The following is a 25,156-nucleotide window of genomic DNA, read 5'->3' as shown; positions in this document are numbered from 1 at the left end:
TTTTTCAACGATTCACTCAGCCAAGGCACAGCTACGCAAGGAACGGAATCCCATCAAAAAAATAAGACTACCGAAAAATCAGTTATCACTACGAACTCTAGTATAATTAAGAAGAAAACAGGAGAACAACCTTCCAACGGAAAGAACAGACTACGATCGGCAAATAAATAAATAAGCAACGGCAAGCTGTAAATTAACTACATACATATTCTTACGATTCTATAGGTATTCCAGAAATAGCAATCTTTACATACCTTAGATATATTTATATAATCTCACCATTTTTCGTTATTGTGAACTCTTTCAGAATTTATAGTATAAAACATTCTATTCCTTTGTATTAATATAGTAATATTTGTAAATCTTATCAGTATGGATCCTTATATAAGAGATTTTATAGTAGAAAAAATAAGAACATACCCCCTGAATAATTGCAATGAAGCGAAAGAAGTCTTAGCGATAAATAATAAATTCAGTGATATAAAAGTCCTCAATACTAATATTTGCAGTATTTCAAAAAATATAGATGAACTTAAAATCAATCTTGAAGAGCTTAAAGCGTCTTTCGACTGCATAGTCTTAACAGAAACTTGGCACGTGCCTGATACTTCCACCCTTAATATGACCGATTATGTTACTCTATACAATGACAGCAACTACAACCAAAATGACGGTGTCGTTGTGTTTGTAAAAGCAAACCTATATCATTCCTATAATCATATCGAACTAAACGGAAGTGTATTACTGAAAATCAATATGACGGTAGACGAACAGACCATCTGCATCTACGCGTTCTATAGATCTCCAGCGAGTAAAATTGATGACTTCCTATATCAACTTAACGAATTGCTAAACAAAGAGAATAAGAACCCACATTACAGTTTATTCGTTGGTGATATAAACATTGATCTATTGAAGGAAACTGAAGATTCGAAAACATATCTCGACATTATGAGTGAATATGGGTTTCACTCAACCATAAACACCACTACCAGAGCAAGGAATGGATCGGAATCATGTCTAGATCATATATTTATTAAAACGAAACAGCAAAACTTCAACAATCTATTGCCTATAACTATCTCCACCACAATCACAGATCATTACATAACGCTACTACAAATCGTACTAAATAATAAAACAAAAAATGAAATAAATAACAATTCAAAAAAATACTTTCAAAGATTAGACAAAAAAGAACTGCTTGAATCCATAAGCCACATAAATTGGGAGGATGAATTATACCCGATGCATAATCTTGAAACTGTAACAGAAAAATTCATAAATATAATAAATACCTGTATTCGTAAATCAACAAGACACATAAAAATGAAAAATAGTGAGCGCAGACGAAAAAACTGGATTACGAAGTCCTTGATAACACATATCAACGAAAAAAACCTATTGTATCGCCTTTGGAAACAAGACCCAACCAATGAGAACATGAAAAATGATTATCTCACAACCAAAAAAATAACTGAGAAAAAAATACGAGATGCAAAAGAAAAGTATTATGGAAAGCTGATGGAAAATGAACAGAATACAAGCAAAAAACTATGGAAAACGGTTAATGAAATTCTGAAAATCGAAACAAAAAAACAAATAAATAACATCAAAAACGAGAAAGGAGAAATCGTCACCGATCAAAAAATAATCGCTGACATGTTCAACAGTTTTTTCGTGAATGTAGGAAGAAACCTAGCGAAAAACATTAAAAAAAATCCTATTCACAAAAATAAGAAAAATATAACGAATAATTCAATTTTTCTCACACCTACAAGTATGAATGAGATAAGGAACACTATAAATGAATTGAAGAATAATAAATCTCCTGGACACGATGGAATCAAAGCCGAAATTCTCAAAATCATCATTGACTTCATTAGCAAACCTTTAGTGGACATCATAAATAGATCATTTGAATCTGGGACATTTCCCTCAGTTCTGAAGAACTCAATAGTAACTCCAATTTTCAAATGCGGCGAAACAGATAATGTCACAAATTATAGGCCCATATCCCTTTTATCATCGATCAGCAAAATTTTCGAAAAAATTCTAAAAGCCAGATTATGTACATTTCTAACCAAATATAATCTTCTGTCAACATCTCAGTTTGGCTTTAGAGATAATAAATCTACTACTGATGCAATTCATTCCCTAACAAAAACCATCTATGAATCTCTGGACTCAAGTACCCCTTCAATAGGTGTTTTCATAGATCTGAAAAAGGCATTCGATACGGTCGACCACTCTATACTTCTAGATACCTTAGAAAATATGGGCGTAAGAGGTACTGCACACAAATTACTTAAAAGCTACTTAACAAATAGAAAGCAAAGAGTGAAAATTGGAAGCCAAATCAGTGCAGAAATGGAAATAACATGCGGTGTACCTCAAGGGACAGTACTGGGGCCGGTGCTATTCGTGATCTATTTGAATGACTTATTCATACAAAAAACAATCTGGAAAATTATAAGTTTTGCGGACGACACGGTAATATACTATAAAGATGAAGACTGGTACAATCTGAAACTGAACATTGAAAAAGACCTAAGAAATCTCAAAGACTGGTTTGACAGTAGATTACTTTCAATTAATTTTGACAAAACAGTATACTTACCATTCAGCAGTCTCTCAACATCCTTGCCAGAATACACTCTGAATATTCAACAAAATCTTGTAATTAAACCTGCGAAAAAAATCAAATATCTGGGTATATATATAGATAATCATCTTAGATGGGACCACCATATACAGTACTTAACAAAAAAACTACGTTGTATTTCATATAGACTGAAACAAGTCGGAAAGTTCGTGAATTACAAATACAGAAAAATTCTATACCACAGTTTAGTAGAATCACACTTGAATTATGGCATCATTGGTTGGGGAGGAGTATCAAAAACTCACCTACATCCTCTTGAAGTCTCTCAAAGACGATTTCTTCGAATACTACTCAATAAACCTGCAAGGTATGAAAGTAATTTGCTGTATAAAGAGACACAAATTTTAGATTTGAGACAATTATTCATCGTTCAGATAGGATGCCAGCTATACAAGAACAAAGCTGAACATGACACTCCAAACCACCCATACGCAACGAGAAAAAGGCATCACCATTGTATACCACTGGTTTCCAAATCTATAGGACAGAGAAGCTATCGTTATCTAGCTCCCAAACTATTAAATTATTTACCAAAAGAAATTACATATGAAACTTCTATGAAACGCTTCAAAAAACAATTAGTATCATTTGTAAAGGAAAATGCAAGAACGGATATTCATAAACTAATTGAAGGTTGAACCACTGTCCAAATATATTGTTATTATGATTATCAATAGCTTATTTATATATGTATGTATGTATGTGTATATGTGTATGTATTGTGTATGTATGTGTATATATGTATGTATATGTGTGTGCGTATGTATGCGTGTATATGTATGTATATATGTGTATATCCATTGTTCATTAGATATAAGATTTCTGCAGAGATTGAAATGCATGTATGTATACTCAAGTTTATCTATACTATTATAATATGAATTAATCAGGTATAATTTTAATTGATGTATATTAATTTTACACTTAGTTTTATATTTTATCTTTCGTGACTGTCTCTTTTGTAATTCCACAAACAAGTATGTTTGATACTTCTGTGGATATTATTATGTTTATTCATTTTTATACACAACTCTTATATTATTGTATGGATTTTATTTTATCACGAATAAACGTCATTATTATTATTATTATTATACTTTGGAACTTTATGTTAAATGCTAAATATTTCGAAAAGGAGTATTTTTACAAAATTATAAAGGAGTACAAGCAAGATAGTCCAGTGCCAATAATTTTTGAAACAAAAAAAAAAATAGTAGGATAAAACCCTTCGAAAAGGGAAGATAAATAATTTACAAGCGATCTGAGGTCGGGAAGTGGAAGGGGGTGAGTTTTCAAGGGTGAAAAACGGTTTATCGCGATTTCCCGCCAAACTATGGAAAACAAAGTGTTATGGAAAAAAGTTGAAAAGAGAAGTGAAAAAAAGACTCAAAACTTCTATATTCACACTTTTCCACATAACCTCAAAATTTACGCGAAAACTTCAAATAACTGATTTTTTGGTTTTTTATTTTTATCTTCTACAACTTTTTTTTACAAAATTTCATGAAAATTCACCTTTTCATATCCCAAATATACTGTAATTTATTTGGCAAATTTTTTTTCAATATATCCAAGTGACACTTTATTGTGATCGAAAATCGTATCTGAAGACTGTATCGAGGAGAAAGATAAAAGTTCGAAACATTCATGCCTGCCAGTTACTTACACCGTTGGTTCTGGTAAGTGCCCGCCGAAAAATAACTATTTCTCTTGCTAATACCACGCTGGATATTGAATTATATCCGACAGCCAATTATGATACCTCACAGTTAGTCTCGCATATGTTTCCCGTTCATCCAGCAGCAGGATCATTCTGAAATTATTCAAGAAGATCACCTACAGACCACGGTTTCGAGGTATTACCTTCAGGAAAGATACTACCCAGACAGGGTAGTGGGACTCGAATAATTCCTATGCGGCTCGATTGCATGAATGAAACTTTCGTCTAAGAGGAAGACTGTTAACTAGTAACAGCTTTATCTCGTGTACAAAGCCACAAGCGTTGAAATTATTCGAGGCCCAGACACTTGGGTCGGATATTTGCTGCACTGATAAGAGGTAATACCTCGAAACCGGTCTGTAGGTGATCTACTCGAATAATTTCAGCATGATCCTGCTGCTGGATGAACGAGAAATATCTGCGAGACTAACTTCTGTGAGGTATTTTGCATAAATACCCAGCGTGAAATTAGCCGGGGAAGTAGTTGTTTTTCGGCAGACATTAACCGGAACCTACGGTGTGGGTAGTTTGGAGAGATGAATGTTTCAAGATTTTATTTTGAAATGTTCATTTTCTTATACTTCATTGTGAGATTTTCGCTGAACAGTTCACAAAACCGCAACACGTGTTTCGCTGTATAACAGCTCCCTCATTCGTGTTCATGTTATAGATTTTCATCAAGTATCGGCCAATTATATCTCATATTTCCATAATGTAAGGTAAGTTGGGGTAAGTGCGACTTTGGGGCTAGAGCGTCCTTGGCTTGCAAAAACTTCAAATACAATAATTTTCGGATTTTTACGGAATTAATACGGTGGTACAACTCTTGGCAACAGTGCGCGAAAGAATATATGGCGCATGATTGCCTTTGTTGCGTACGTTAGTCGTGTTCAGACAAGCACTGTCATTTCGCTAGTAAGACGAATACGTAAGTACATTTTCATTTAATCCGTTCGTTGTGTATTTTTGCGTTCTTTCGAAGTTTGCATGTTTAATGTTCCTCTTTTATATAATCAAACCATCACCGAATTTTGGTATTTTGAGATTTATCTTAAATTTTTTGTTAGCGTGGGGGTCGCTCTTGCCCCACAAAATTAGCATCTAGGGGCAAGTGCGTTCCCTAAGACTGGGGCAAGTGCGTTCGGAAGGCGCACTTGCCCCCTTATATCGTAAGCAATTTGGTGATACAATATAAATACTTACAAATGTTATTTTTTGTAGGAACATTTCGAAACATGGTTCGAAATCATAAGAGAAAGAGTGATCGCGCGAAAAAATACAAACAAGTGACTCTACAACGAGCCGTAAATGATATAATAGCAGGAGTATTAACAGTCAAGAGAGCCAGTGAACTTCATGATATCCCAGTGACTACACTGAAGGACCATGTCAAAGGAAGAAGGGGGGACAAAAATTCAAGTTTTGGTAGAAAACCCGACATTCCAATAGAACTGGAAAGGCAATTAGCTGATGGCCTCTGCTGTATGGAGAAGTGGGGTTTTGGCCTGTCTCGTACAGAAGTACTGGACCTAGTTGAGAGATTTATGTTGGAAAATAAAATAAACACCCAATTCAGAAATGGTAGGCCAGGTTCAGACTGGTTTATCAGTTTCAGAAAGAGACATAGGCTTTCCATAAAGAAGCCTCAAAGTGTAGAAGTGGCTCGGAAGAAATCCGTAGACCCTTTCATTATACAAGAATACTTCAAGCTACTGAAAAAAAACTTGGATGACTTGGGATTGAATGATAAACCGAGCCAGATTTGGAATTTAGACGAATCCAGTTTTTCTTCAGATCCCTCGAAGACTAAAGTAGTTGGGAAAATCGGTGCTTCATTCACAAGAACAACAAGCGGGCCGGGCCGTGAAAACACTACTGTGTTGATGGATTGTAGTGCTGCTGGGAATAAACTACCCCCATTGATCGTATTCAAAGGAAAGAGCATATGGAATGAATGGGTAGGATCAGAGGGATCAGAATATCCAGGAACAGCGTACGCAGCTACAAAGAAGGGTTGGATGGAAACTGAGGTTTTTGAAAATTACTTTAAGCGAACCCTAATTCCATATATTGGTACAGATCGACCAATCCTCCTTATTTATGATGGACATTCAACCCACATAACTGTTGGGGTGATTCAATCAGCAATTGAACAGCAGATCACTATATTAAAGTTACCTCCACACTCTTCTCACTTACTCCAACCACTTGACCTAGCTGTGTTTCGTTCCTTAAAATCTTCTTGGGATGCTAAATTAGTGAAGTGGCAAAGGGAACACCATGGAATGAAAATTCCTAAGAAACAGTTTTCTTCATTGATAGGTCGAGTTTGGCTGGAAACAAGTGCAGATATCATCAAAAGCGGGTTCAAAAAAGGAGGGATTTTGCCATTCGATGATAAAGTCATACCAGAAGAAATCTACGATTCGGAAGCTCTCAGAAGGTGGAAAACATCACAAAATATTGTTACTGTACGTCAAAATGTCTCCGGTCAAAACAATGTCGATCCTCCTATTCAGATGCATACAGATCCGCCAAACAAACATATGGAAATTGATCGTTCAAACTGTCCATTAACAAATAGTGATAGAGACATCCAAGCAAGAACTTCTAGAGACATATCAGCAGGTTCTTCTTCGGAAGTTGAAAAAACAGCAGAACCTTCTAGAAGTAAGCCAAACGATGCAAATGATATTTCATTTGAGGCACTCCTTCTCAGAACTGTAAAAAATTCCACAAATTCAGCCCAGCAAATCAAGAAGCCCAAAAGAAAAGTTTGTAATGGCGCAGAGGTGGTAACAAGCAATGATGTGATACAGCGATTGAAAGAAAAAGATGAATCATTAAACAAATCAAAAACTAAAATGAGAAATCCTAATGTTCATGGGGTCGTTAAAGATCTTGGTCTCATAGAAAATGACGATTCATCCCGAAAACGAGTGAATAGAAAGAGAAAAACAACTGATGAATGGTCATCATCATCAGAAGAAGTCAATACAATATTGACTGAAAGCGAAGAAGAATTCAGCAATGATATCGCCGAAGATATTCAAAGTGAGGATGACTGGCAACACTTCGTAAAAAATGTTGGTGACATGAATATTGATGATTGGGTGTTGGTGAAATTTCCAGGAAAAAAAAGCATCAAGCATTACGTGGGCCAAATCGCCAAAATCACTAATGATGTTATTATTGTGAAATTTACAAGGAAAATACTTTTCTCAAGGAAAATTCCATTTTCACATTCCCTTCAGTTGAAGATTCATCGGTAGTTTTGGAAAGTTATATAGTTTCACTTCTACCCCCACCAAAGATTGGTCGCAGAGGTGAAATACGCTTCGAGATTTCTTTCCATATGTTCAATATTCAATAAACCAGTCAATTGTTCATTCTAGAACCTATTCGTTAATGTTTTTATGAAATAAAGTTTTTCTGATAATATGACCAATTCATTTCTTCTGAGAGAAAAGTTCATTACTTCTGAACGGGTGGTGATATTACAGTTCTGCGAAATCGAGGGGCAAAAATAAATTTGCAATAAGACGCTCTTACCCCGGAATATGTCAATATACGAACATACACCTGTATCACATCTGAGAACGTTTTTAAACCCAATAAAATTGAAAAAATCACAAACATTTCAGATTTCAATAAAATACTTGGATATTCGCATTATTGAAGCTAAACATTTCAATGACTGCTCAGAAAATTTGTTGACTGGTTTTCCTATCAAATTCAATAAGCACGAGTTTTCGAAGTGTCACTATTCAATTTTGGGGGTGCACTTGCCCCTACTTACCTTAATCAACTTTCTGACTTAAATACTCTAGGTATTAGTTTCTATAAAAATTTTGAATCTATTCCCTAGAATATAAAAATGAACAATGACACTATCTGATTCTTCAGAGAACTCATTTGAAGTAGTGGATTTTCATCTCTTATTTCTCGCTTCAGCGGGTGCGCCTATGAGTTACATTTAGTTGTGGAAATGAATAATTCAATACAAATCCGCTAACTGCATCAAAGCGTGCTGAAGAGTTGACCTGAAAACATTCTAAAGTAAAATGGTAATGAACGACTCGTTTAAGTTTATGTTTATAGCTATCGAGAGAAAACTCTTAGAAATATTCATGGCCTAGTGAAAGAGAACATGTTACAGGAGGCATAGAGAGAAGAAGATAAAATGATTATACAGGGTGTATCTTAAATGATTTCATTGATTTCAGGTGATGATTACTTGTCATATTTTATGAAAAAAAATTCACGTGTTCTTAATTTACTTCGTTTCCGAGTAACGAGGTGTCAAAATTTTAGTAAAAATATTGTTCTTTATTAATAACTCAAAAGTTTTTTCGCCTGTTTCATTGAAACATGGTGTGTTTGTTGGCAGAAATAAGGGTCTTCTTTTCATGGAATTGGATTACGGATAATAATTCCAATGACGTCACAGATGGTTAGCTGAATTATATTTATGGTAAAAAGTCATTGTACGCCACTGTTTTTGTTCAAGTTTGATTTTTTCCATCAGATTGAACAATTACTTCAAAAACACGTATTTGAAAACGAGCTTTTATACAAATGCACTGAATTAAAGGAATAATTTCTTCAATTGTTTGATCTAGGTTATTCCGTAACATATTCAAAATCTTCCCATTTTATATCCGCGGCAAGCCTCTGACTCACAGAATAACCTAGATAAAATAATGAAATAAATTATTTTATTATTTTTGAGCATTTGTATAAAAACTTCCGTTTAAAAATTATAATTTTCACTTCTTGACATTTTCGAATCGAAGAAAAAACTATATGTATTAATTTAAGGTATACAAATCATTTACTTTCAATTCAATTAATCACGACATTGCTTGTACGACATTCTTGATTTCTTCAAGATATTTATAGGTTTTTTTTCTGGGTTTTTTGTAGAATTTGAAAATAATACAAAAGACGAGAGAATATTGATTGTTAACCATAGTAGGTACAAGTCACTAGTATCGTCAACTTTTTTGACAGTAGGTGACAAGTAGTATCGTCAAATTGTTTTAGCGTGCAAGTACGCTCTGCCAAACTAAAAAAACTCTAAAAACCAGGAGTGACCACAGAAGGGGAGATAGTACCTCACCTTGAGGGCAGCCTCTGGTGACACTGAACGTAATGGCCTCGCCTCAAAGAGTTGTAGTTGCAGTTTTGTTTACCAGCATGGGATAGATCCAGCCAGTTATGGTCGATTTTATATCTTTCGTAGTCAGAGATGATCCTCTAGATTCAGGTAGTGCATTGTCGAATGCTCCTTCATTATCGAGAAATACAGCAACCGCAATCTCCTTGTTGTCAAGTAATTGGGAAATTTTCTCTACACGGTTATTTAATGTTGAATATGTCGATTGGCTCTATACAATTTTATGAGAATAGGTATAATCATTTCCAGTCCTTTTTAAAGAAAATCTGGAAACATACCAGCCTCTCCAGTAGATTTAAACGGCTGAAACGACTTGATAGCCCATTCAACTGCCGGTGCTCTGACAACCTTCTTGACGACCTCCCAATCGTTCTTTTTTGGGCATTTAGCTTCCTCGAAGATGGAAAGTCTGTTTTTATCAAGAGTCAGGTTTCCAGGACAGAATCCCCATACTATTGCAGAAACTTCCGGTGAACATTTGGGCGGGAATTTTTGGTGATCATCTCATAGGTCCGCAGTTTCTTTCTCCTCGACACCCTGTTGTGATGTATAGGCAATTCCTAGAAGATAGATGGTTAAAACTGTTAGAAGATGTATCTTTGCAAGTGGGACGAAATATGTGGATTTTTCCTTTGGCGGATATCTCAAATCACTTGTTAATGTGACACCAGTTGTTAATGAAAATTACTCGAGGAATAGAATTATGCATAATTCTAATGTGATATGTAGTACCCCAGGGATTTTTGAACGTATGCGGTATTCGATGAGGAGAAAACTTGATGCTTGTAGTACAAGTCAAGGTTCTCATTTTGATCATCTGATCTGATCATTTTTCATAATCACCTACGCTGTCCTCCGAAAAAAATACAAATTAGCTAATAGCTTGAATACGTCTTCCATTCACTATCCAAACAGATTTTCAGTTCAAAGTTTGTTTGAATGGGACGAATATCAATAATCATTTTTGAACTCGAATGATGCATAATCCCCATGTCTACGGCACGATAAAGTTCAGCTATTTCAAGTAATATTAAACTTAGCGACATAAATATCAATCAAGTAACCCCCTGCGACGCCTCTGGAATTAAAATTTCGAATCTTGCTGCTGAAATTTCTAGATATGTATATAATCGTAAGAACATGTCTAAATTTTTTTTCACCATCAACTGTTACCTTTTTAATTATTTGTGATTAATTATTCATTATCCATAATAGTAGGCACTAAATTCTCAGAAATATTATTGCATTAAAACGAGAAATTGTTTTCAAGGGTGTGATTCTATACGGGGTGTTCATTAAACATGCGGCAAAAAATTGAGGGACTAATATTTCTTGAACTTATCTGAGGATATTTTGTCCTTTGATGATTTTTGATAGAGCGCTTTGTTTCGAAGGTACGACGGAGCGAAAGAAAAAGAATTTCGACAATAACAATTTTGTTAATTTTAAAATTATTAACGTAGCCAAAATTAAAGTATAGCATACTACACTAGACCTACCAAGTAATAAAACATCTAACAATTCCGTTGGTACCTAACAACAATATTCCAATTACTACAAACGGCTGCAGACATTCAATTCGAATAGTATGTCTCTCAAGTGATCCTGTGTTTTGGAAAGAGTTTGGGAGTCGATGAGGAAAAGATTGGATTTTTTCATCCGAGCGGGTAGTCATTTTCAACAGTTCTTGTAGATGAAGAAACATTACATTTAATTTTTGGTAATAAATTGTTATTGTCGAAATTTTTTTTGCTCCGTATCTTCGAAACAAAGCGCCCTATCCAAAATTCATCAAAGGACAAAATATCCTTAGAATAATCCAAGGAATAGTTCCTTAAATTTTTACCGCATGTTCAATTAACACCCTGTATATTTTTTCATATTTTTTCCTCATCTGCTTGGTATAATTTCCGTACGCCACTGAAAGAGACAGTTTGAGGCAAAACTGTCAGTTATTTCAGAGAATTTAGTGCCTGCTATTTTGGAATTATAGTGTAATACTCTTAATAGTAGTACTGCCAAAAAAGTGATTGTTTTTTTATCATATTTTTTCCTCATCTGCTTGGTATAATTTCCGTACGTCACTGCAAGAAACAGATTAAGGCAAAAGCGTCAGCCATTTCTGAGAATTAAGTGCCTACCATTTTGGAATAGTATAATACCCTTAATAGTAGTACTCATAAAAAGTGATTGTTTTTTAAAAAAATATAGTATTTGTTTCGATAACGCAGACATTGACTGGGTAGACAGTGCTAAAAATCTTGGCGTAAACATAGATAGGTCTTTGTTTTTCCATGAACATGTGACAAACATTTTCGAAGTATCATTCTTCAAACTCAAATCACTATATAAATTCAAGTATTAGTTATCAGTAGAAAGGAAATTGTTAAATTGACCAAAATAATGTTAAGTATATCAAGAGCTATGAGCAACTATATGATCTATTATTTTTTTCTCTTCTCTATCATTGTTATGATAGTAAGTAAATAAGTATTTTTATCATTATTTTCTTACACTCAGTGTATAGTTATTGGAAGGGATGGAAGATAGCCTTTGGATATCCCTTTTCCTTTAATGTATAAATGTATTTTTATGCAAAATAAACCATATTATTATTATTATTATTATTATTATTATTATTTATTTATCCTTTATGTTTCTTCAACTTACAATCACTTGAATTTTAAAAAACTAATTGATAGAGTTTATTGTGTGATTTCCACTATAAAGGGTTTTACAAAAACCGCGACACGTGTTTCGCTATACAATAGCTTCCTCAAGCATAAACAAGCAGTTTATGCTTGAGGAAGCTATTGTAAGCAGTTTATGCAAGCAGTTTATGCTTGAGAAAGTTATTGTATATCAAGCAGTTTATGCTTGAGGTAGCTATTGTATAGTGAAACACATGTCGCGGTTTTTGTAAAACCATTTATAGTGAAAATCATACAATAAACTGTATTAATTAGTTATTTAATATGGATTTTCATCAAGTATCAGCCACTTCTATTCAATCACTTGCATTTTGCAACATATTACTGTGAATGAAAGTTTCTTTTTTTCCAGAGAGATTGTCTCATAAGCGATCGTATGCTAACCAAAAAAAGTTAATTATTTGAGATGCCAGTTGTGACCTATTTCAAAATTGTGAAAAGTCTGAAATTCTACTTGAATGAAGAAATATCATATATATTTGTAATTTGAATTAAATATATTTTTCAGAAAAGGAAATGTAACTATTTCATAAAACTTCACACGCCACTGGAAGTCAGTAAAAGACATGAACTTTATAAAATCGAACAGTTCCGTGTTCCATTTGAAGGATAAAGAAATAAATATGTAGTGATTCTAACCGATGGGATTGGTTTCATGCATTCATTCAATAATTATATCACCCATCACATTCAATGCGATGCATGCAAAGGAATCATACTGAAATGTTTTTTTAATGAAATATGTGTAGGTAATTGGAATATCGCACAATACAATTAACCAGAAAAGTTTATGACAACTTGAATAGAGGTTTTAAATTCTTCAGTTCAATAATGGAAATGAACTATTTTCGAAACTGATACTAATAATAATAACAATGAAACTCCTTTCTCTGGTACACTGTTTTCTAGGCACATTCAATAAGAGTACGAGAATACCCAAATATGCTATGTTGTTTGTTTCGAAACAAATATTTTTCTATATGGAAACCGAATTAAACAAAACCCACTTTTCTCTATTCAGTTTGTACTGCAAACATTCGTTATGGAATTGAATCAGATATCATTCACAGGATTGCTACACAATATAGTAAATGAAAGAGGTGAAATTTCACTCGCATGGAACACTGTCGTCCCCACTGGTGAGCATCCGATGTTTTGACGTAAGACACTTGCCTCATTGCAAATTCATTCATTAAATTACGACTTTATATTACGAATGAGTTCAATCTACTCATGTCATCGATGACAGTACGTAATTACATTCATTCCCTTATTCAATTGATTAAATCCCAGCTAAAGAATCTTGTTTAAATTGAAAGGGATATAATTTCAGGAGAGATTAATTTTTGGAGAGTGAAAACGAGTGTACCCACAAAAAATTTGTAATGTAGCAAAGAAATCGATAATTTTCAAAAGTTTGTCACTCAATAACAAAATGAGAGTTGTTCGAAACTTAAATAACTTTATTTCTGAGCTTGAGTTTCAGTGATGGTGGGTTCAAATCACATCCACATCATTTTTTGTGTTTCATCAACCAGCCACTCAGTATTCAAACTATTTTGAAAGCAACCTAAATTTCATTTCAGGTTGCTTCTCATCATGAAATTTATCGATTCTATTTCTTCGAAACAGTGGCTACACAAATGAATCATATTTCAAAATATTTTTGTTAAAAGTCATAGATAAAGTATAGCATTAGAGTAGCGAGAAAGGACCATAACTCGCTCGTTGAATAATATACCATTTTACATATTCAGTGATTCATAGTAAAGTTTTTCTAAAAGGTTTTCAAATTCCAGTACGGAGATAAAACTATATATTCTGTGTCTGAGGAAAATAATATTAACAAGGTGGCCACTTGACTTTTCTTCTCCAAGTTTTTGTTGTAGTCAATTTACATATCACTGATAGGTCTGGTCATATTCAAGTACTTATTCAAATGTGAAATACTTAATTATTACTGTCACAGTCTACTACCTACTCTGTCGGAATTCATTAATAAAGCAATATTCAAGGTACGGTGTGTAGACTTCTTCCGCGAATGTGTATTTGATGTCAGTAAACTTGTAAATCTTTTCTTTCATTGAGAATGTGGGTATTACTATGACGTACTGAATCTTGTACTGAAAGAACAAAATTGTTGCATTATTATTTGTTGAAAATCCCCAGTGATATGATAGAATTAAAGAAATCCATGAAAAAAAATCTATAACGAGCCTGAATTAGGGGTGTAGCCGAACTAAATGTAATTACTAGGCTACTCAATGGGGTAAAGATGAAAATAATGGTTCCCTCGTGAAACTCATTTGTGAAAAAATGATCAATTTATCTCGAAAAAAACAATTGTTTTCTTGCCAACGTTTCGAATTTGATTAAATTCTTTAGAAAAATTATTGGATCACTGAACTAGTTAACGGATTATAAACATGCTAGCATGTTTTCACATTCTATCAAGTTTCGCCAAATTTTCTTAACTAGTCATGTGTGTTCAAGATACACTTCATTGTGAAATTTTCACTAAACAGATTTACAAAAACTCAACACGTGTTTTGCTATACAATAGCTTCTTCAGGTGTGTCAATACAATAAAGTGTCTTTTGAATACCTTATGGATTTTCATTATATATCAGCCGATTCCATCACATAGTCTAGTATAATTACAAGTTTTCTATATAATAACGAATATCTACAAGGTAGATCGATCTACCCACAGTGCAATTTTTCAGTTAACAAAAGTGATAAAATCTTCAATATAAACCGAGATAGATATGTTCTTAGATATATTGAAAGCGTTTGGCTCATTGACACATGAGGTAGAAAACTCTCAAACAGAGACTATCTTCTTACAGTCCAAGTCTCTGCATATGATGATTCGGGTGACAGCCTTCTAGACAACGTAGGTCATCCCTGCTGTAGCCTAACAATTGTTTGGTATCAATCTTATAAAGATGCATAAATGCCGAGAAATGGGCCAATCCTGATAGTTTTGTGTGGAAACTCTTCTTGTGCTACAGATGTTCAGTATTCGTTTGACAAAGCCTAAAGTATTGACAATGAAAGGTTCCGGTCCGGTAAAACCGTTCGGACTACTTTTCTTCGCGAATAAGTCAGCAGCTTCATCACTTTCCAAACCAGTTTGGTCAGGAATCCAGACCATATACGATTTGTTGACTCTTTCTGTTATAAGCTAGTTTTCTTGCAGTTGGACGTTATTCGGTGAGCGCCGATTGCTTTCAAAGCCGCTTGACTATCCAATAATTTGTTTTCTTCATGTATGAGGTTGGTTTGAGACTCCCCACCATACCTTACTTAATGGCGTGAATTTCAACTTGAAATATAGTCGCATAGTTCCACCGGCGAGTTTATATCTCGGCTCTGAGTCTGCGACTCGCCTGCACCAGAACTTGAAGGTGGTCGTCGATCCATCTGTGAATTGAAATCTATCTGATCTCGGCATTTCATCCACCAGAGGATTCAAACCTCTTCTATTGGAGAGGTTGAGTTGACTTTCAATGTCAGATAGTAGTGTGATGCTCTCCGCATGAACCTATTTTATTCATTTCACAATATGCATAGTTCATTATGTTATCCATCCCTACTCAGAAAGATATGTAGAGGATGATTTCCATGGCCTGGCCGATAACAGTGTCATGGACCAGAGATAGCTAAGACAGCCGGGCTCCACTTGAACTGTATGCTGTGAAGCAATTGCCTGGTGACCAAAGCTCCATACGTGATCATTGGTATGGAATTCATCACGTAAATCCAATGGATTTTTTCTAAAGCTCTAAAGTTTTTAGTTTTTGATCAGTGATAAGACCTGGATATTTCACCTCTGCTGCAAATTGATTAACCGTGCCATTGAGGGAAAATGGAGTTAAATCATCCAGATTGTTCTACCATGCTGGAACATTGTTCATCGTTCTTTGGAGGATATTACAAGCTACCCTTTTTGGCGCGGTCCTTGCCAGGATGTTGAGGTCTGTACATAAACTTGCAGATATACCTCTTTTCTGTTAAAGATATCAAGCACACTGTCTTAAAATCTTAAAATCTGTTTTTCCGTTAATCAGCTGTGACCACAGATTAGCCCATGGTGATCATGCACCTGATATCATCTTCTTGAAAAGTCGTAGTTGCTGTTCTGTTTAGGAACATGGCATATATCTATTCAGTTATGGTCGATCCTATGCCTTTTCTAACCAAAGCTAATTCGGTAGATTTATTAGGTAGTGCCCATAGAATATTCCTATCGAGAAGATGGTCACCACAACCTCTTAATTGTTGAGGATTATGTAATTTTCTCTACAAAATTATGTAATGCTAAATCCGATTTGACATCACTCAATTTGCCAGTTTAATTAACATACTGGAGGCTCCTCAAAGGAGATGCATATGGAGCGACCCTTCTGATGTGTTCGTCCAGTATCCAACCTACTGTGTGGTATATAAACCAACGATGTGGAATCACAGGTTAAAAGGTAAGACTCAGTTAGTCCTTAGCTCGTACAAGTTTCGACTTCTGAGGATTGTCGTTCGTAGGGGTGCGACAGCTGCTTAACGGAAAAACAGACAGATAGACTTGCATACAGGGAATGGACAAAAATATTTTCAGTCCATTTCGAAACAGAGCTAAGAATATACCATCCTCTCCAGTAGATTTGAGCCATTGAAATGATTTAATTACCCATTAAACTGCCGTTCTTTGTGACATCCCAATCGTTTTATATCTGACAACTAATATTCAGAAAGTTCAGAATCATCACATCAAGATTTGATTCCATATTTGTAACAGTATAGGAGATGAAAGAAACAAGGGATATACAGGAACGTATCAAGGCGGGGACCTCATATAATTTTCGGGATAGTAGCGGGCGAAAGTGGAGCCATAAAGTTTGTAACAAATCTTTTTTTAGGCTCGATAGCTGGGTAATAGCTAACTAATTCTAATACACAAGTTGATACAAATTAAAAAAAATCTATATTTCTTTGCTCGACCCAGGAGCAGAATTTCGGTAACTATAAAACGTAATACTACAGAAATTTTCGAAATGAAAAACTATTTTAAATTTGGAACACGAATTATCGACCTTTTGGTTGTAAGTAAAGCGGTTCCATATCTGAAACTTCTCGACCGGTATTTATCAGCTGTACTTTCTCCTTAAACCGTATATTAGTTTTAAAGATTTGAATGAATTTTAAATTTACAACTTTTCGGTAAATATTTCGAATGCATAGGTTTTTTTCGTGAATGACCGACACCAATTGCTATAATTGCGATATCAAGATTATTACCGACTGACTAACCTGAAATACATTCACCAAATAAATTAATCAGTTTCGCTATGAAGCTGGATTTATTTGATGAAGTTTAAATTGATATGACCCACAATAAAACCCTCGTGACCTACTCACTATGAACCTAACTCAACTCAACATTATTTCATTTATTGCAAAACTTGGCGGGGTTTGAATTGTCCTATTTGCAATAGTTGATCATTTTATTTGGAAGATATTCTTTAAGAAAATCTCCAACATCAATTGTTTTTGTTCATAATTGTTACAATACAAAAGTTATGAAATTTTCATTGTCCAATTATAGAACTTCAATATGTCAAAAATGGATCTTGTATAGGTACAATAAATTATATATCGAATTTATTTCAAATACATTATAAAATTGAAATCACCAGTTCAAAAATAACTTTTCAAAACGCTCAAAGGTGCGAACTCGTTTCCTCCATTTCATAAAAGAGGATGTATGCATCTCCACTCACAAGCGATTTTGGTGAAATTGGTGACACGTGTAAATCATTATATTCGTACCACGTGCCAATATAGAGATGACTGCACATTGCTGTATAATGTCCGTTGTAGGTAGACCCACTGTGATTCGAAAGTGCATATAGATTATCAAGACAAGGAGTCACATTGTCTGCTGCTTGATTGTTCATATCTAATCCATCCAGAGAAAATTCGATGGCAATATTTAACTTGCCTCTAAATCTTTCTGTTAGAGAGAATCATTTAAAATTAATTACTAAAATACAGGGAAACTTATGGATCGATAGAGACTGTGTGCATTTTGTTCTTTCTTTCCAACTCCTCTCTTGTGAAGAAATTCAAGCATTGTAATAAACTCAATTGGCCAGTTCTTTGTGGCATGGCTAGTGACAAATCCCAGAAAGGACCGAAGGTTACAGATGTGTGCACTTCATCGTGAATTTCAATTGACCAACGAAATTGTCTACAATCTTAGAGTTATATGTACTCAAATAAATCAGCAATGACTCTTTTGCTTCTCCGCTGTCGCTTAATTTTTCGTTAAGGTCGGTTTAGGTTTCTCAATAATTCTATTAACGTCATCATGTAAACCTTCTAAAAGATAACGAAGGAACTCCTGGGCGTCTTGATACGCATGACCCATGAATCGAGGGGAAAAACTCTGAATCTGACTTTTTGAGGAGACTGTGTTCACTGCTCTATCAGATGAATCTTCTGACTACAATTCCTTGATAACTTCTGCGAAAGCTTTGATTAAAGCACCCTCCGTAATGAAAATATTAGTATTGATAATATCTTTCATGTACTCATCCTCTTTCAAATATTCCAGTTACCATCTCGTATTTGATAAACATTGGATTACACTATTCATGAAACAGATGTTGCCAATATTTTTCAACCCATCAAGCCCAAGGGTTTTGATTGAGGAATGTATCACTGATATAATTGTGTTGTAGCTGTTGGTGATACGTTCGCCACCGCTGTTCTCTTTCCAGTAATCACGAATGCGATGATTCTCCCCATCATTGGACCAACAGATTATGGAATTTGAAATTGAATTGCTTGAAACTGAATTAGATATATTCATGGTGGTTTTTTCAAATTTGTGCGAGAAAGATAATTCCAGAACTTGTTTATTTTCCTCTGCATCTTCTGAGACAATTGGGAAGTGATCAATCTGCTTACTCACTTTTGCGATGTTCATAGGAAATTTTGATTTGATTTGTGGATTCAGGAATATTTCATCTAATTTTTGAGTAGACGGAAGATTACCCAATATCGATGTGGCATTACCCCGTTGAATCACGATACTGATTCTTTAAATTGAAAATGAATAAGCTCGGTTGTCATTGGTAGAATTCATCATTCTTCTATCAATTTCTTTCAACAATTCAGAAGCATGAGATCCAAAAATACCAAATTTTTCAATTGCAACAGGAAAGAAACAATAGGAACTTAGCAAAGTGGAGTATTTTCGAAATTTTTATTTTTCTGCGATCATAGCAGCTGCACTACTGGAATTAAACGTAGCGGCAAGATGTGAAGCTGCAACTGTTTCCACGCAAGTGAAGTCCCAAACCAGAGGTTTTCCAATTTCCAAGGCATTAGACTCATCCCGTCTGGACGCTTTCCATCATCTCGACTAGCACCAAGGGGTTCAAGAACTGAAGGAACCTCTGCAGTGGCTAGAGCTCTTTTTGAAAGATCATTAATGATGTCTTGAAAATCTGCCAGAATTAAATTTACAGCTTAGGCCATGGTAACCATTTTCTTCTACAGTGGATCCACATCTGCATTTATGACTAACACAAATTGAAGAACCTTACCAAAGTTTTCTATGGTATAGTAATCCTTTTTCATCGGGTAAATAAATATTCTGAGTTTTGTCGAATGAAGGTCATAGCAATTGGAACTCTCTCAGGATAATTTATATGTTATTTCTTTTTCATACAAATGTCGGTTATACCCACCTATTGTTCTGTGAATTGATAACTGATTGAATATTAAAGATATCATATTTTACCATATAGATGTGGAAAAACCTATAACATGTAAAAACTCAGAAATTCAAAAATCGTTCCTAGCATTCTAAAAGTCAATTACGCAAATAAATGGTTTTGTTCCGATTGAAATTGAAAGGCACTCTTCTCGACTTTGTTTTTTACTTGAGAGTTCTTAAAACTCACCATCAACTCAACTCACCCCACCAATTTGATGGATAAGAATATCGATTATCTCTTGTTACATGAAAAAAATATATGTCACGTTCATCACATATGCACGAACAAATCAACATAATTCTACCATATAAAGTTCAGCAAGGTTGTAAACTGACGCCATTCTGTTGGCACTTTTTCAGACATCTCAGTTACTTTCGCTGAACTGGGTTATCAAAGACATTTGGGAAAGTAGGCTATGGAGAACAGCCGTTACCTCGGGTGAACAAACAATGCTGAGGTGCATATTTCGAGACGAAACAAACAACAGTTGTTTTGTTTAAAAATGATTCGTTTTGTCGTACTCCATGACTCATTCATACGGTATTGACTGTAATGACTTCTAAAATTGTACCTAGAGGTCACAAATGATACATCAATTTGTGGTTTGGTTTCCCATACCCATTTTTGTATATTTTTCAAATATACTTACCAATTGTAATATATTTGATGTTTTACATTTACCTGAAATCATACAGCTCATTTCAGACTTATCATAAAGGTTAGATGGCTAACTTACGCAAAGTCAATTCTGGAATTTTTTTTCTATAAATTAACACTCGGCAATGAAGAATTTAAAACAGTTTCTTTCAAGAAAAAAAGGGAAGGTTGGAAAACTTTTGCCACCTCTTAGGTATCACCAATAATACCAATTGAAAAAAAAGGATCTCTTGGATTTACTTTCTTTTATAAGTCCAACATACAGGAAATTTTATGAGGACCTGTATTCGGGCAATGTATCTGATGTGTACATCGATGCCCAAGATGAAGAAGTCGATAATATTTAGGAAAGCAACAAATATTTTTAACTTTTTTTACTATATCACTTATTTAAAAATTATTTTTTCACAAGCAAATTTTGTATAACTTGTTATTGTTCATTTTACGTTCCTAGCTACTTATGCCCTTTTTTTATTATAATAATATTGCAATAAAAAATTATTCTAAGTACGACGTATTATTAGTTTTCACCTCGCTATTGTTTTTCAACAAAGAAATATATGAAAAAAGGAAAATTTATTGTTTACATGTCATTTCCTAAGCTCTAAGAGGGTAAATATGGGATAAAATTGCCAACATCATTTACTTCCTTCGCAATGCACAATGATTAGTCGCGATCCTTTGTTTGCAGGCATGTTAGGCATACACATACTTGAACCATCAGTCCACCTTTTCGTAACTGTGTCGTGAGTCTCATACTAAGTTTTGTCTGAATAGAAAATTTTCCGTTGTTCTTGTCTATATTTAGTTATTTTTTTCTAAATATTTTTTACGCAATTCCAATATTCTTCTGCTTTCCATAACTGCTTGACGTTTGTTTATTATTTTAAATCTAAACCCTAGTTTCTTTTTCCAATTCTGAAGAGTTTTGTCACAGCAGCTCACGTTATGGCCGGAAGTATTCAATTTCTTCCTTAATGATTTCAGTAGTAGAAATCTCATTGCTTTTGTAACAGTCGTACATTGTTTTTTTCAATGATTTTATTAGATGAACATCTAAAGGTTTAAATAATCCCGTATCACATCGTATCTTGCGTTCATAAGATTTGTTGTTGACTATTTTACAATCAAATCTGATGTTGCTTGTAATAGTTTGTTTCCCTTCGAAACCAAACTTGAGATATAGATTCTTATATACATTGAAACAAACTCTCTGTGTTTCAATATTCAAATGCATCCGAATCATATTCACTAGTATCTCTTTTTCGCATTGTTCACCATCGCTATTGGAATCACTACACTGGAAAATGTCTACGTTGTTATCACACTCCTTATTACTTTTAGTACTTACTATTCGAAGACGCCACATTTTAAACAGATAATAAACAATTTAAGCAATTATAACTGCACCAATATCGAATTTCAACACTCATATCGCGATCAGTTCCTAAAGTGAACATTGACAACATGACTCTCGGTTAGTAAAAATCCACTTGGGGCTTTGTTTACGAGATAGAGCTGTTACTAGTTAACAATTTTTCTCTTAGACAAAGGTTTCATGCGAGTAGTTGTTTTCTACCAAAACCTAGTGTGTAGGTATGTTGGGAGTCATGAATATTTCATGATTTTATTTTGAAACATTCATTTTCTTACATTGTTATATGCTGAATATGTTTGGAGTTATTTTCAGAAAGTGGTTCCATAGCTAGAACTATTCAAGCTACTGACTGATCGAAAATATAACAGTTCCTAATGTCCCCTAGGTTAGACCAATAAATTATAAACTGAAGTAGCATGTAACTGTACATATATTTTTAATCCCATTTTCTAAAGTACCTGAAACTATAGTTATAATATTCTGAAAGTTTCAGTGCACAAATTCACGTAAGGGCTTCTTCGAAAAAAAAATTCCATAGACTGAACTAAATAAATAATTACTATTTCATTCAAAGATGTGTAACTTTTGATCCTTCGAATTAATTGAAATGAAATAGCTGTATTATTATCCATTGTTTCGTTTCCTACACTTCACATAAACTTCAATAGAATATCCAATTATATAAATAGGACAAATACTTTGAGATCGATTAAGAAATCAAGTTTTCCAGCAATCTACAACCGAATACCTATTGATCTACAGACGTAGGAACCATTATTCAGTTAATAATCTACAGTTTTGACATTCCCTTCATCAATTTCCTTGAGTATTGTTTTATTTTTGTAACATGCCGATGCATTTATTGGTTCAACTAAGCGGTAGGACACGTCACTATGGAAAATATAAACATCGACCAACTATCCAATAAATTATTCACTTCAATCAACTAAATTTGTTCTGCGTAAATATTGAGGAATGTCAGTCGCCATGAATGATGACAAAATAATGTACAGGTATAAAGACACGTACCTACAACATAATTGTCGATTAATCTGAATGAGTTTTATAATCAATATAAGTATTTAATTGTTGTCATAACTTGTCATAATAGATCTTACTTATAATTTAAGTAAAACACATTTCCATAGTAATTTTGATAGTGTCACTTATTTTGGAAAAATCAAAGTTAGGAATATGACGTAGTGGATTCGAACTCCAATTCCTTGAATAAAGACAATTTTAACCAATACAAGTATTATAAGATGTTTCTTTTGTACGCTTAAAGTCAAAGTACATATATAATATAAGGGGGTGAAATGACCACTATATATTATTGTTCAGAACGAGGTCTGTGTATGAAATGGTAACTGATGGTACTATGACGTCCATATTAAGCGGTATATGTGATTAGACGATACATTTCAATTTGCAGCCTGAATATAGTAATGATGACAAATTATGTTTTTCCAAGGCTTTCTTCAAAATGATAGAACGCAAAAAACAATCATGAAGAAACTAGTGCCCTACAAAATTAATAGTACCAAAAGTCTCGAAAACTATTTTATGTTTTGAGAACCTTTGATGCAAAATAGTATAATTCGCTACCCATTCATGTGAATTTAATATTAGATAATAGTAATCAAAACAATAATACATGAACAACTCTAAGATTGTAGACAATTTCGTTGGTCAATTAAAATCGACTATGAAGTGCACACACTGTGGACATTGATCAGTAACCTTCGATCCTTTCTGGAATTTGTCCCTCCCCATACCATAAAAAACTGGCCAAATGAGTTTACCACAATGCTTGGATTCCTTCACAAGAGAGGAAATTCTAGATAGAAATGAAAAACCATCGTGTTCGAGGTGCACAAAGTCCCTATCAATCCAGAAGTTTTCCGTATTTTAGTGATTCATTCAAAAAGATTCTCTAAAACGGAAAGATTCAGAGGTTAATTGTATGTTGGCATTGACTTTTCTTTAGAAGGATTAGTTATGAACAAATATGCATCAGACAATGTGACTCCTTGTCGTTATAATCTATATGCATTTTCGAATTACAGTGGGGCTACTTACAACGGGTATTACACAGCATATTGCAGGTACCCTTATAGTGTCATGAATATAACGATTCACACGTGTCCCCAATTTCACCAAAATCGCTTGTGAGTGAGGAGGCATATGTCTTCTTTTATGAACAGGAGGGCACGAAGCAGCACTTTTGAGGTGTTTTTTGTTTTTTCACTTTTTTTATAAACTAAATTCTGTTAATTGATTTATATTTCATGATTCTTCTGCTTCGATTATTATAAAAATTTCAAAAGTAGTGTATATTAAGTAAATCTACTTTATAATAAAAATAAAATAAAATAAAATAAAATAAATAATATGAAGAGAAAATATTAGTTTTTTGTTCGTTTGTTTTTAGTGGATATACTCAAAAGCTACATCGTCAGCGAGTAACATAGGCTATATTCTATTAAAAAAAATGCCTGCGACATCAAACATTTGTCTGAATCTGTTGTTATCAAATATAATTATTGAACCTTGTGGTCCTTTGATTTAAATGAACGTGAATGAGAATTCAGATTTGAAAAAATCATGAAATTTTTCACATTCATCAGCTCATCAAAATGATCCTTGAGAGAGAGGTAGTATTTCGAAATATTATAGCTATTTTGAATTCTTCAAATATATAAAAACAAAATAACGTGTGGTATATTCAGATTTGGAGGATTTTCTACAGCTGAAGATATCATTTTCGCTGGCCGATAGTTGAAAATTTATAATGCTTTTTATATTAGATGAAATGTCATTTATGATACATCCCAGAACCGTTGGTCAAGCGTACAGGACATATTGATATTTTTATATTCAATAGATTCAATTTAAAATACTATTTTCAAATTATGAATACACCAACCCGATACTTGAAAATTAATAACACTATGCATGATAATAATTATACAATTTTCACACTACAAATTTCAATCTAATTATACTGGTGCCAGTCCAACTGAATATTGTCAAATTTGAATAATTAGTTTTATTGGCATTTG

At 33.8% G+C, this 25,156-nt stretch overlaps 1 long non-coding RNA gene across 1 annotated transcript; it reads right to left on the bottom strand.

The window, feature by feature from the left end:
* Positions 1-1,051: 1,051 nt before the first annotated feature.
* Positions 1,052-3,759, bottom strand: LOC141484744 (uncharacterized). The gene is made up of 2 exons (XR_012466775.1): positions 2,621-3,759; positions 1,052-1,264 (listed from the first exon to the last, which is right to left on the bottom strand). It is a non-coding gene; the product is annotated as an uncharacterized lncRNA (long non-coding RNA).
* Positions 3,760-25,156: the final 21,397 nt, after the last annotated feature.

This window comes from Leptinotarsa decemlineata, unplaced genomic scaffold (genome assembly GCF_025532065.1).
Source record: "Leptinotarsa decemlineata unplaced genomic scaffold, Ldec_3_MD MMD2_tig00026282_RagTag_RagTag, whole genome shotgun sequence".
In the NCBI taxonomy this organism is placed as follows: Eukaryota; Metazoa; Arthropoda; class Insecta; order Coleoptera; family Chrysomelidae; genus Leptinotarsa; species Leptinotarsa decemlineata.
Note: the sequence above shows the minus strand (reverse complement) of the source record. Positions and strands in the feature narration are given on the sequence as shown.